This window comes from Cynara cardunculus (assembly GCF_001531365.2).
Source record: "Cynara cardunculus var. scolymus isolate 2C chromosome LG 17, CcrdV1, whole genome shotgun sequence".
Taxonomy (NCBI): Eukaryota; Viridiplantae; Streptophyta; class Magnoliopsida; order Asterales; family Asteraceae; genus Cynara; species Cynara cardunculus.
Window position 1 is genome coordinate 19,687,081 of NC_037544.1, and position 12,389 is coordinate 19,699,469.

The window sequence follows — 12,389 nt, forward strand, 5'->3', positions numbered from 1 at the left end:
GACTGTCTTGATTGTTAATTGTGATTGCTTGTTGTTGACTATTTTTGCCTGGATTCTCAATTTGAATAATTGTAAAATTTTGCGAAGTCTGAATTTTAAAATCGTGTGAGATTTGTGTGATATTTTAGAATTGTGTTTCTTTGATCAATGTAACACCCCCGAACACCACATTTGCATATAACACATATTTCATTACATAGTAATACAGTTTACACCATAATTGCGACACCCCAAAATGATGTAAATAAATAAATTAGAAAGCAAAAAGAATAAGGAAAATAAAATAAAATGAGTTTTATTTTATTGGAAAAAAAATATAAATGTATTTGAAAATTGGATTAAAAATGAAGGAAAATGTCATATTAGGGGTGAAATGTGTAAAGAAATCAAAAGTAATAGAGCCAGGGGGCCGAATGCTATTTTATAATAGTTAAGGGTTTGGTCAGAGGTTAACAGGTCCAAACCAGAAAGACCTGTTTTGTAAATATGCATCAGATCTACAAATTCAGAAACGCGAAAACGACACTTCGTTTGAAGCCTTCTTTTGGTCTGAATATTCAACTATTACAACAAAAAAATTACATAAACATGTAGACAACACTTTGCTCTACATTTTTGCTTCAAGAAAACCGAACTTTCGTTGAGTTTCTAAAGAGAAATCGGAGGTCGAAGTTCGGGTTCGAAAAGCTTCGTTTATTGACGATTGGAGGTAAAATACTCAACCAAATTTCGAGTTCTTTATATGGATGGCTTCGTTTTTAGGTCCTCTATGAAACCTTAGTAGCCTTATGTCTCATATTTTAGTTTTGGATGTTCGATTTTGAGTTTTTTTACTGATTTTCGAGTGGTTTTAAAAACGTAACTTTACGAGGAGACTCAATACTTGATAGTTTTCGTTGATTTTTGTTTCTATGGTTAAGGAAAAACATTTTCTAGAGTTTTTACAAAAAGAATCATCAAAAACGATGAAGAAACGAGGGCTAGGGGCTGTTTTCCGGTCGCCGGTGCTGTTGGGGAATGTAGGAGCCATCTGGGCTTGATGTGGCCATCTGGGCCGTTTTGTTTGGTCTTCACTTGTATTATGGTTTGTTTTATTTTTTTTGGGCTTAAGATTTAGTCCATGTAACATCTTGGGTATATTTGGGTAATTAATTTAACCATGTCAAATTTAACCAATTAGTATATTATTCCATTTTATTATATAGTATAAGTTATATTGTTTAATTAATTTATTAAAAAAAATAGTATGTTTTTTTAACTAACATATTAATTTATTTTAGAGAATTAATAGTGATTAATTAATCTTTTCCTAAGTGGTTTATTAAATTGATTAGTAATTTAATAAATGTTCTTTTAGTTGTCGGAATTTGATTTTATCAGTTGTCTAAGACATCTTAATATGAAACATAGGTTTCATTTAGTTGTTAAAAGGATAATCGACGTTAAGAGTTGTTATTAGACATAGTACTTAGAGGTGTCTTAAATTATTTTGATGATTTAGTATTGAGATTTAAGTGTCGTATTTTCGAGTTAATCAATTATAGAGACCTTTAAATTAGAGAGTTTGATTTATAAGATCATAAAATGTTTATTTTGATGTTTTAAGACGTTGTCGAGTTTTAGTCATGGGGTTTGACTAAAGTTAGTCGGGGTTGACCGAGTTGACTAAGGGTTGACTTTTGACATGTTTGACCCATGTGGATTTTAATGATGGATCAAATAGAGTTGTCTGAGGCATATTAAGATGCTCAGATATGAATTTTGACTTTAGGTTGGGTCAGAATGACAATAGTTGACTTTTGTTGACTTTTTGAGAAATTAAGACGTTAATGAGATATTATGGTATGAAATGTGTAGGCATTTGGTCAAGAGCTATCGGTAATCAATCTATACGCAATCAGGTGAGTCTTCATGAGACTTACAATGTGATGCATATCTATGTATAAATTTATTTTCAAGCATTATATGATTTATATGATAATGGGTACATATGCATGATGTTTCAGTTTACATACACGATATACTTTGCATGTATGTTATTTTATGATTAGTTGCATGCTATGTGTTTATTTTGTTTTCAAATAACTCTAGCATGTTATTTCATTTGAAAGTTTTATGATCAGTTTTAGCGTGTGAGCATTTGACCAAGAAGTCACATGACAAGTGGCATAACCCCGTAATGAGTCTATAGACAGGTGCAGGTCGGACAACTCAGGGAATGCCAGTGACTAAATGACTCATACCCGACAGACAATTTATGAGATCTCTTTTCTTTCAGTGTTGCATGTTTTTCAGAAAATGCATACTATTTGGTACAAAGTTTACAAGTTGAAATGTATGATGTGCAATGATCTTTACTCACGCAAACCATGAACTCACTGAGCTTTATAAGCTGACTATAGTATGCATCTTAGGGACAGACGGTTTCAGGTTGGACAAAGAAAAAAAAAAGGGCATACATAGAAACTTGTCTAGTCTATTTAAGTTCAATATTTAGGTGCAATCGTCTATGATATATAAATTTGTAAAGCAACCCGGTATGGGACGGGCTGACATTAAGTTATATATTTATTCTTTTAAAGTCTTCTGATGTAAACGGTCTAAAGTTTTAATTTAACCATTATTTTTGGAGTGCTTTTGGAGAATCTGTTTTAGATTACGTAACATTTCTCATGTTAAAAATATGGGTGTTACAACAATGGTCCCATTAGTACAAAGATTCTTATATGTACAAAATCTACATATGAAAAATTCCAAATATAAAATCATGTACTATCACATGTATAACAACATGTATCTTCCAAAATAAGCAATTTCATGCAGATCTTCAAAAATAGATATCAGATTGGGAAAATAATCACATTTTCCCTTTCCCTTTATTATCCTTGGACCCCGCAGTTCCTGCATTACATATTTTTAAAACAGGAAATGAGGGTTAGACCAGAAGGGTCTAGTGAGTAAATCAGTTCTTTGCATATGCAGGGTGATAAAACACCAAAATATGATAAAATAACTTTACCCTGAAATATTTGCATTCCAGCTAACTAATACAGTTCACAATATAATGAGTAATAAGATCACTTATTACTTTCAATTCTTGAGACAATTGTACCTATTCAAAGATTCAAATTTCCAAAGATGGAATTATAATCGAAAATCCTTTTGACACAACAGGCTAGAGCCTTTTCAAAAGACCAGAACTCTTCTGCATGAATTACAGTATTAATATAAAAATTTTGGCAATGAATGCCTCTTATGACAAATCATTTTCCCCTTCCCAATAACATCTAAATTATTCTTTCTATTAAGAATAATATCTCTAATTCATCAAGTCACAAAGAAATGATGACTCAAAGTTATTAAATCTAATTAGTAATAATAATAAGAGTTATAGTAATATCCATATATGTGAATGCCTCCCTTATTCCAAGTACACCTCTCCTTGATATGCCACTCTTGTTCCTCCATCAAAACAGGGCAACCCAGAACAGACAAACGTCACCACGTCTGGAAGTAATCCATTACCCAGTTCTAAGCTAGAACAGACAAATGTCACCACGTCTGGGGAAACTACCTCTTAAAAAAAGTTTCATACCAAAACAGACTTACGTCATCACGCTTGGTAGAAACATAAATTTTTATTTAAAAAGATATAAAATACCCCTTTTCAAAATAACATAATTAAACCGAATAATAATTATTAGCAAATCGTAAAAATTCCAAGAATAACATAAACATCCGAACAGGTGATCCAGACAAGCTATCCGGACGACACTACATTTATCCGATATATTAATCAGGACAACACTTTGCTTGTCCGTTTTATCAAATCGGACAACACTAAGTCAAGTCCGATCAAAGCACAATCGGATTATATAAAACCGGATAACCTTTGATCGATTTAAAACTAAATCGAATAACCCTTGATCGTATTCCTACTTCTCCGTTCAAAACCATTGACCGATTTACATAATTAAAATCTCACCAACTCTGTAAATCGCACAATACTATGTTTGATTTACAGCTAAATCGGACAACACATATCCGATTTAAAAACAAACCGGACAACACTATGTCCGATTTACACTTAATCCGATCACTTCTTTGTCCGGATAAGAAGCCAAATCGGATACATGATTTATTAAGTTTAATAAGAAACTTTCAATAAAATCAGTAACAAACTTTATATGAAAGAAGTTTAAAAATCACTCACCTTTGGATTTCTTTTTGAAAACAACTTCAGGAATTCAAACCAATAAGCAATCCGGACAACTTCACTTTCAAATCTCTTTCTACTTTTCAAAAAAGGCCAAGAGAATGAAAGGGAGGCCTAACCCTCTTTTATACCCTTCCCAAAATAGGAAGGCGGCTACCACATGTAGCCTACCAAAAATCATACCTCATGCATGCACATACAATATTTTAAGCATACATATTCATTTCATGTATACATAAATCATAATTATTCTGATGCATGCGTATAATTACAGGTTCTCATATAGCAATTTATGTGTCATGCATACTTCATACATGTATTCATATTATGCGTATATCCCTATGCATAAAATACACATACTTACGTATTTAACCTATGTAAGCATGTATTCACCTTAAAAATTAATTCACATAATAAATACCTTGAGTGACGACCAGGACTAGTTATCACATTATCAACCCCTCAAAATAATTTTGTCCCGGAATTCCTTTATTCAAAAAGCCATGGATATTTTGTTCTCATTTTCGATTCCAATTCCCATGTTGCTTCTGATCCCTTGTGACACCGACACTATACTTGAAACAAACTGATTTCTTTGTTCTGCAACACCTTTATTTTTATGTTGGTTACGGCTTCTGGTGTTTCTTCAAAATTCAGCTTACTGTCCAGTTTAATTTCTGGAAGTGGTACAGCTAAATTTGGATCAACTAAACATTTCTGCAAGTTCGATACACGAAAAGTGTTGTGGATCAAACTAAGCTCTTTTAGTAGCTCCAACTGATAAGCCACTGGCCCAATTCGTTTACAGATTCTAAACGACCAAACATAACTCGGACGGAGCTTACCTTTTTTCTGAATCTGATAATACCTTTCCATTGAGAAACTTTTAACATTACAAGATCACCCACAGAAAATTCAATCGGTTTTCGATGATTATCGCATAACTTTTCTGGCGGTCTTGTGCTATTCTGATTCTTTCACGGATATGTTCAATCTTTTCAGAAGTTTCTTGAACAATCTCAGGACCCGTCAACTGCCTTTCACCTACCTCGTTCCCACACAATGGTGTTCTACATTTACGTCCACACAATACTTCATACGATGCCGCTTGGATGCTGGAATGATAACTGTTATTATAAGCAAATTCTACAGTGACAAATGATCCTCTCACGATCCCCCGAAGTCAATAATACAGCTTCTCAACATGTCTTCGAGGGTCTGGATAGTTCTTTCACATTGCCCGTCAGTTTGCGGATGATAAGTTGTGCTTAATTGGATTTCATATCCCGGAGCTTTCTGTAAACTCTCCCATAACTTTGAAGTGAAACGACTATCTCTATCAGAGGCAGTAGATAGTGGAACACCATGCCTGGTTAGAATTACTTTAATATAAATTTGTGCCAGTTTTTCTAAAGAGTATCCTTCTCTTATAGGTAGAAAATGCGAAGATTTAGATAAGCGATCAACAATTACCCAGATTGCATCATACCCCTTTGGAGTTCGAGGTAACTTCATAACAAATCCATCGTAATGTGATCCCACTTCCATACAAAAATCTCCAAAGATTGAAGATTTTCGTACGGTTTCTGATGCTCGATCTTAACCTGTAGACACGTTATACATTGTTCCACATGTATGGCTATATCTTTCTACAATCCGCGCCACCAATAAAAAGATTTCAGATCTTTATACATCTTATTGGTACCTGGATGAATAGAGTAACAAGACTTATGTCTTTTATTCATAAAAGTTTTTCGGATATCCCCAAAACATGGTACCCAAATTCTCCCTTGAAAGTACATAATTCCTTCATTGTTCGGTTCCAAGGTCGAAATCATCTTACCCAACCTTTCTGACTTGATACGATCTTCTTTCATGGCTTCCTTTTGACATCTCAAAATTTCTTTATGGGTATCAGGAACTATGTTTATTTTCATTGCCACAGCTTTAATAGTTCTACTCTTTTCTTTTCTACTTAAAGTGTCGGCTACCACGTTAGCTTTCCATGGGTGGTAGAGGATTTCACAATCATAATCATTAACAAGTTCAATCCATCGACGCTGTCACATATTCAGTTCTTTCTGGGTGAATAGATGATGCAGACTTTTATGATCAATATAAATCTGACACTTTATCCCCAGAAAATGATGCCTCCAAATTTTCAGAGCAAACACTACTGCTGCCAATTCCATGTCATGAGTTGGATACTGCTTCTCATGATCCTTCAATTTCCTTGACGCATAAGAAATTACCTTTCCTCTTTGCATCAAAACACATCCCAATCCCAGTTTCGAAGCATCACTATATACTACAAAATCTTCTGATCCGTCTGGTAGAGTTAGCACCGGGGCACTGCAGAGATGATCTTTTAACAGTTGGAAGGCTTCTTGTTGCTCTTCCTCCTACTGAAACTTAACATTCTTCCGAGTCATTTTGGTCAATGGCACGACTATTTTAGAAAAGTCCTGAATAAATTTTTGGTAATAGCCTGCCAATCCCAAAAAGCTTCGAACTTTAGAAGGAGTCTTCGGGGATTCCCACTTTTCAACTGCTTCAATCTTTGATGGATCTATTTTCACCCCTGCTTCTGAAATAACATGGCCCAAGAACTGAAACTCCCTTAACCAAAATTCACATTTGGACAATTTTGCGTACAACTTTTCTCTTTTCAGCAATTCCAGTATTAGGCGAAGATCTTCTGCGTGCTCCTCTTTGGTCTTAGAGTATATAAGAATATCATCRATAAATACAATAACGAATTTATCAAGATACTCCTTACATACCCTTTTCATTAAATCCATAAAGGCTGCGGGCGCATTAGTTAAACCAAACAACATAACCAAGAATTCGTGATGCCCGTACCTAGTTCGGAAAGCTGTTGTAGCGATTTCTTCCTCCCTGACTTAAAGCTGATGATATCCTGACCTTAAGTCAATTTTGGAGAAATAATTTGCCCCTACCAGTTGAACAAATAAGGCATCAATCCTTGGCAAAGGATACTTATTCTTGATTGTCAACTTGTTCAATTCTTGATAGTCTATACACATCCGCATAGATCCATCTTTCTTCTTAACAAATAAGACCGGAGCACCCCCAGGGTGAAGTTCTAGGTCGAATAAATGCTTTATCATGTAGATATTTCAACTGCATAACCAGTTCTTTCAGTTCTGATGGAGCCAACCTATATGGCGCCTTGGCTACTGGTGTTGCCCCAGGTAAAAGATCAATTCTAAAATCAAAAACCTTGTTTGGTGGCAATCCTGACAGATCTTCGGGAAAGACTTCTAGGTATTCATCAACGATTGGAATCAATTCATGTTTTCCTTTCTCTTTCTTTGCATCAATAATATACGCCAAACATCCCTGACACTTCTTTTGAATACATTTCTGGGCTTTCAATACAGACAAAAGACTAATGTGATGATTCTGACGGTCACTATAGATAATAACTGACCCTTTGTCTGTCAAAATGATTTTGATCATTTTCTAATTACAGACAATACTAGCCTGATGTTCTGCCAACCAATCCATGCCTACTACTACATCAAATTCTTTCATCGGCATTGGGAACAACCAAATTGGTAACTCATACCCCTCAATAACAATAACACAGTTATTGAATACACTAGTAACAAATTCCTGACTATTAGCAGTATCAACTACTAATTCATCATCAAGTAGCATATAATTCAAACATGCAGATTGAGCAAATGATGGTGATACAAACGAAACGTTTGCACCGGAATCAAGCAACACCTTAGCATGTATAGAATTCAGAAGAGAGGGACCTGTTACCACATTTGGGGTTGCTTCTGCCTCATTTTTTGTCATTTGAAATGATCTTCCCCTTGCCCCACTCTGGCCTCCTCTCGGTGCATTAGGCCTTCCACGGTTACTAGGAGCATTTCCTTCTATTGTCAAAGGAGGAGTTCTTAGTTGTGGACAATTCGGTCGTATATGATCAAGTGAATTACACTGAAAACACCTTTTGGGTGTAGTGTAGTCCCTAGACAAGTGGACAAGTTCTTAGTTGTGGACAATTCGGTCGTACAGATCTATTCCCTTGCTCCAGCTTCAAGAAATCCTCTTCCATCTGCCATACTGCCCTCTTGGGACATAATTGTGTTTTGAATATGTTCACAAATTCTTCCCAAGACATTGTTTGCAGTATATTTGGTTGTGCTGAGGACTCCACATCCAACCAATATAAGGCATTAGATTTAAGCATAGATACCGCAATCTAACCTTATTTTCTTCAGAACATCTACTGGTGTTGAATACTGATTCAATCTCTTTTATCCAGCACATTGCTTTTACTAGATCTCTTTCTCCTGAAAATGTTGGAGGTTTACATGTCAAAAACATTTTTATGTCTCTTCCCCTGTTATTGCTACCTGCTGAAGGAGCTGGAGGATTAATTCCAACTTTCTCTGTTTCTACTCTAGCCGGCAATCCCATTATGGATATCAGAGTTTCTCTCAGTTTTCCCATTTCCTCTGCCAGAACATCTCTAGTTATAAACTAGGGATGCTGCCCATGTTCCTGATGTACGTTCCCAGAAATAGATTCCCCTTGACCAGGGTGAATCTCAGCCTGACTCCTTTCTGGAATCTGACTCCTCCCTCGCCCTCTACCTCCGGTTCTTCCCGTCCTCTACTCCTTGAAGTATAAGTTGGAGAACTAACAGGTGATTCCTCCCTTTCTTCAGGCTCAGGGCAGGAAATTCTCTCTGATCTTCGTGATCGACTAGACATCTGCAGATATTTTAGTATTAAATATCATGTATTCACATTCCCAAATATATTATGGTATCCGAGTATAGGTATGTACTTGTAAATTCATAATTACGTTGGCCATTTGTAATTCGAATTCACCTTACATACTGCCCTCTTTAACCCATTATATTTTATTCTCAATGATATTAATTATGTTCGGGACCTTTAACATGCAAATGACAGTTTAAGTCTAGGCATCATGCTTTGAATACCTAAATCTCTTAAACTAAGGCTCTGATACCACTCTGTAACACCCCCGAACACCACATTTGCATATAACATATATTTCATTACATAGAAATACAATTTACACCACAATGGTCTCACTAGTACAAGGATTCTTATATGTAAAAAATATACATATGAAAAATTCAAAAAATGAAATCATGTACTATCACATGTATAACAACATGTATCTTCCAAAATAAGCAATATCATGCAGATCTTCAAAAACAGATATCAGATTGGGAAAATAATTACATTTTTCCTTTCCCCTTATTATCCCTGGACCCCGCAGTTCCTGCATTGCATATTTTTAAAACAGAAAATGAGGATTAGACAATAAGGGTCTAGCGAGTAAATCCCTTCTTTGCATATGCACGGTGATAAAACACCAAAATATGACAAAATAACTTTACCCAGAAATATTTGCATTCTAGCTAACTAATACAGTTCACAATATAATGAGTAATAAGATCACTTATTACTTTCAATTCTTGACGCAATTGTACCTATTCAAAGATTCAAATTTCCAAAGATGGAATTATAATCAAAAATCCTTTTGACACAACAGGCTAGAGCCTTTTCAAAAGACCAGAACTCTTCTGCATGAATTACAGTATTAATATAAAAATTTAGGCAATGAATGCCTCTTATGAAAAACCATTTTCCCATTCTCAGTAACATCTAAATTATTATTTCTATTAAGAATAATATCTCTAATTCATCAAGTCACAAAGAGATGATGATTCAAATTTATTAAATCTAATTAGTAATAATAATAAGAGTTATAGTAATATCTACATATGACAATGCCTCCCTTATTCCAAGTACACATCTCCTTGATATGCCACCCTAGTTCCTCCATCAAAATAGGGCTACTTACCAGAACAGACAAACGTCACACGTCTTGAAGTACCCATTACCCAATTCCAATCCAGAACAGACAAATGTCACCACGTCTGGGGGGAACTACCTCTTAAAACAAGTTTCATACCAAAACAAACTTACGTCCCCACGCTTGGTAGAAACATATATTTTTATTTAAAAAGATATAAAATACTCATTTTCACGATAACATAATTAAACCCAATAATAATTATTATCAAATCGTAAAAATTCCAAGAATTCTCAACACTTGTAAATTTATACCAAACATAAACATCCAGACAGGTTATCCGGACATGCTATCAGGACAACACAGGTTTGCCAAAACTCCTGAATGAAGCGTTCTTGAAGAATATTTGAAGAATATTTGGCAAACCTGTGATTATTTGAAGAATATCAAGAGGAGAATGTTAGAAGATTATCTAGAAGATTTGAAAGAAGTTTTTCAAGTGCTTAAAGATTCAAAGTTTTAAAAAGGGATTCAAAGTATACAAATTCTTTCAAGCCAGAATCCAAAGAGGGAGAATGTTAGGATTGAATTTTAGAGATTTATTGTATTCATTCTTGAAAGATTGACTTTGTATTTCTTGTAGTTGACTTTGACTTTTGTATTTTGTGTTGACCTATAAATAGGTTTAGTTTAGAGAGTTTTAGAGTAAGGGAGCTTAATTGTCATTTTACTTGTAATTGTGAGCTTTACTGAAATAATACTCATATTGACTTGTTGACTTTTTCTCTCAAGTGTCATACTTTGAAGATTGCTATTATATCATGTTCTTGCAGAATATATGAAGATTGATTGAAGATTTGGGAGAAACAGTGTTCAATAATGGATATGCTGATATTCACACCCTTAGTGATTTGGGTCACTGAGGCGGTTGGGATTGGAGCTACAGGTATGACAATGATTGTAGAAATCATTGAAAAGATTGGAGGAGACCAAGCTGAAGATGCCTCGAGGTTAAGGCTAGTTGCAATAGTTGAAACCTTTTGAGAGGTATCAGCTAGAGACGTGGGTATCCTCTTTTTGGCTTTCTTGATTCTCGATGGAGAACCAAGAGTGGTTTGAGAGGAGTGACGTTTGGAAGAAAGGGAGGTGGTGGTTGGGATAGACTTCGAGGGGTTTTCCTTAGTCTTGACCACCGGAGCAAGGGAAGAAAGAAATATAGTCCTAGTTGGAGAAGGTGAAGAAAATGCATGCACAATTGTAGAGAGCAATGTCTTCATTCCTCAGCTTATGATTCGAGATTCTAGATCTAAGCTTGCAGATGGGATGGTTTCCTTCAGTGAAGTACTTGTTTCCAAAGATCTTGGCAAACACCATGGACGGAAACCTGGTGTAAGGTACTACCTTCTCCCTCTGGCGCTTGTTCAGCTTCAGCAACAGATCTTCAAAGATCACAGTGCAAAGTTCATCGGACGCTGGCGTATGACATATACGCCAATGTTTAGCGCAACTTTGGAGGCTTGATCTTGGCCACCAATCTTGTAACGCCCCAACCCACACATTGCATGTAACACATATTTCATACTAAAGAAATACATATTCATATACATCTGGGTCCCTTAGTACAAGAATACTATCATGACCAAATACAAGGTCCAAAAATTCGAAATACATAACTTGTACTAATCAACAAAACTACTCATCAAAAGCAACTTCTTATCCAAAATGCATGTAAGAAAAGCATTACATCTTTTCTTTTCCCTTACCTTCTGTACCTCCTGCAATACATATTTAAAATCACAAAAACGAGGGTTAGACTGAAGAGTCTAGTGAGTTACCCTAATCATGTAATTGCAAGGTGAAGGATCACCAAAATATTTATAAAACAATTATTCACATATATAACAACTATATGAATACGCAAGAAGGTAATATCAAATTCTTTTCCACTTTCAAGCTTACCACGTAGCTATATAAATTCCATACCTTTAAACCAATTGGGTTCCATTTAATACCATTTTAAACCTTTTCTTTATCAAATAAGGTTTAAACAAAGATTCAGGCCAAACCTGACGTTTCCTTCTCAATAACATCCAGACTATGATTTCCAATAAGAACCTTGATCCTACATCTTTAAATCACAAAGAAATAAAGATTCCAGATCACGGTAGTCTTAAGGGATATAATAGAAAGTGTTATATAATACCACACATAGACAATGCCACCCTTATAACAAATGGACACCTCTCCTTAATATGCCACCCTTATATCAAATGGACACCTCTCCTTGATATGCCACCCTTATATCAAATGGACACCTCTCCTTGATATGCCACCCTTATAT